Here is a 3345-nt window from a genome sequence, read left to right on the forward strand (position 1 = left end):
CCGTTTGATATCTTCGGATACCGCTTGATATCTTCGGATACCGTTTGATATCTTCGGATACCGCTTGATATCTTCGGATACCGTTTGATATCTTCGGATACCGTTTGATATCTTCGGATAGCGTTTGATATCTTCGGATACCGTTTGATATCTTCGGATACCGTTTGATATCTTCGGATACCGCTTGATATCTTCGGATACCGTTTGATATCTTCGGATACCGTTTGATATCTTCGGATACCGCTTGATATCTTCGGATACCGTTTGATATCTTCGGATACCGTTTGATATCTTCGGATACCGTTTGATATCTTCGGATACCGTTTGATATCTTCGGATACCGCTTGATATCTTCGGATACCGTTAGATTTCTTCGAATTCCGTTAGATATCTTCGGATACCGTTAGATTTCTTCGAATTCCGTTAGATTTCTTCGAATTCCGTTAGATATCTTCGGATACCGTTAGATTTCTTCGAATTCCGTTAGATTTCTTCGAATTCCGTTAGATTTCTTCGAATTCCGTTTGATTTCGTCGGATTTCGTTTGATTTCAGAGTTCGATAAAATCCAATGAATTTCATCGAATTTTAAGATTTTTCCCATGATTCCGTCGGATATTACTATTTTTCTCGTTATTTCGACGGATTTTGCGATATTTCCATTGATTTCGTTGGATTTTGAGATTTTTTACGTGATTTCCTCGGATTTTGAGATTTTCCCCTTGATTTCGTCGAATTTTGTGATTTCTTTGGATTTTGTGGATTTTGTAATGGATTTCACGATTTCTTTACCGATTTTGTTTCTGATTTCGTGATTTTTCTGTTGATTTCGTGATTTCTTAGTTGATTTTGTGTTTTTTTCCTGATTTTATAATTTCATTAATGATTTTGTGATTTCGTCGCTGATTTCGGATTTTTTATTTGATTTCAAAATCAGCATTGATTTCGGATTTCTTAAGTTGGATTTCACGGCTAGCGTACGGGAGTTAATGAATGACCGACCCCTCATGGTACAGACTTACATTTGACGCCTCAACAGCGTCTTGCGAAGTTGCGAGGCAAGCTTTTCTTGCCCTACACGCGTATTTTCACTCTAACGACGAGCTATGTCACTTGAAAGAAAGTGAAACGTAAATTCCTTAGCCTACGAAAAAGGTCTGACTAGAAATTTAGATTTAGAATTGTTTATTAACAATTTTTTTTTTTTTAATTTTTTAAAAAAAGTTTGATTTTCAAATGTTAAATGATGGTCAATAATTAAATACCTGCGGAAATATTTATTGTCTGACATTTTGATATTTATGTTATTCTACAAAAAAAAATTGCATTTGCCATGCCCCCTCACAGAAAGATACTGCCCCTCTGCGTAACGTTTCTGGCTACGGGCCTGTATCAGGCCCTCGCTTATACATTTCCATGAACAGTAAGCAGACGACACATCGCAAAGTTCGCAAAAACCGTTCAGTAGCCTAATACGTCGCATGACGTCACGTTGATCAACGGAGCTCAACGCGTTTGGTCTACGTTGAGCGTTACTGAACGCAGCCTAAGTTCAATAGAAAACCACTCAATGGAGGGGGGGCGGTACAATACCCCTGAAATTTCACCCATATATACTGCTGCTTTTTGTCCCCCTAAAACCGGCTTCGCTCGTTTTTTGCCCCCTGCAAGCTCACGAGGGAAATGACATTTCTTTCCTTACCGTACTTGCCTCGAAGTATATAACAACTTGCCTCGTACTATATAACAACTTGCCTCGTACTATATAACAACTTGCCACGTACTATATAACAACTTGCCTCGTACTATATAACAACTTGCCTCGTACTATATAACAACTTGCCACGTACTATATAACAACTTGCCTCGTACTATATAACAACTTGCCTCGTACTATATAACAACTTGCCTCGTACTATAGAACAACTTGCCTCGTACTATATAACAACTTGCCTCGTACTATATAACAACTTGCCTCGTACTATATAACAACTTGCCTCGTACTATACAACAACTTGCCTCGAAGTATATAACCACTTGCCTCGTACTATATAACAACTTGCCTCGTACTATATAACAACTTGCCTCATACTATATAACAACTTGCCTCGTACTATATAACAACTTGCCTCATACTATATAACAACTTGCCTCGTACTATACAACAACTTGCCTCGTAGTATATAACAACATGCCTCGTACTATATAACAACCTGGCAAGTACATAATTTTGGCCGAAACGGCGTTCCATATGAAAATGAAATGAGAATTCTCCACTACACTCTAAGAAATTACCGAAACCAAACCATTAGAACATAGTAAAAATTACAGTCATACGACTGTTACAAGTTTCGCAATAAATATAAGAGTCAATTTAGTGTTTTCTACGATAACTAACTAACTTCACCATTGGTAGGCTCTAATTAAATAAAAATTCACCAATAGTAGGCGCTTGGTAATTTAATTCAGCTTTGGAAGGCGCTTGGTGTATTAATTCACCTTTGGAAGACGCTTGGTAACTAAATTCACCTTTGGAAGGCGCTTGGTAACTTAATTCACCTTTGGAAGGCGCTTGGTAACTTAATTCACCTTTGGAAAGCGCTTGGTAACTTAATTTACCTTTGGAAAGCGCTTGGTAACTTAATTCACCTTTGGAAAGCACTTGGTAACTTAATTCACCTTTGATTGGCGCTTGGTAACTTAATTCACCTTTGGAAAGCACTTGGTAACTTAATTCACCTTTGGAAGGCATTAGGTATCTTATTTCACCTTTTTAAGACGCTTGGTAACTTAATTCAGCCTTGGAAGGAGCTTTGTAACTTAATTCACCATTGGTAGGCGCTTGGCAACTTATTTCACCATTGGTAGAAGCTTTGTAACTTTATTCACCATTTGTGGGCTCTTGGTAACTAAATTCACCATTGGTAGGCTCTATGTAACTTAATTCACCAATGGTAGGCGCTTGGTATCATATTTTACCATTGGAAGGTGGGTGGTAGCTTTATTCACTATTGGAAGGTGTTGTTTAACAGAATTCACCCTTGGAAGGCGGTTCAAACGTGATATGTTTCACGGTAAAGTCCTTCCAATTGTGAGAATCATGAAAAAATCTCGTAAGTCCAACAAGAAAAGTTATTGGTAAAAAGCATGTTTAAACTGCTTTATGTAAGTAAGGTTGTTAATGAAGCCAGGGATAGATAGACTTTTTTAAGACGGAATAAACAATTTTTGGCCTTTACTTCAGTCCAACTCATAGACGAGTATATAGTCCCTTCCTTCAACACGTAACCAAAAAATTAAATTATCTTATTGGCTCACAAAAACTACGTATTGGTGACGTTGCTGA

The sequence above is a fragment of the Phalangium opilio genome, unplaced genomic scaffold (assembly GCF_054372755.1).
Source record: "Phalangium opilio isolate 3A_F unplaced genomic scaffold, DU_Popi_V2 ptg000059l_1, whole genome shotgun sequence".
In the NCBI taxonomy this organism is placed as follows: domain Eukaryota; kingdom Metazoa; phylum Arthropoda; class Arachnida; order Opiliones; family Phalangiidae; genus Phalangium; species Phalangium opilio.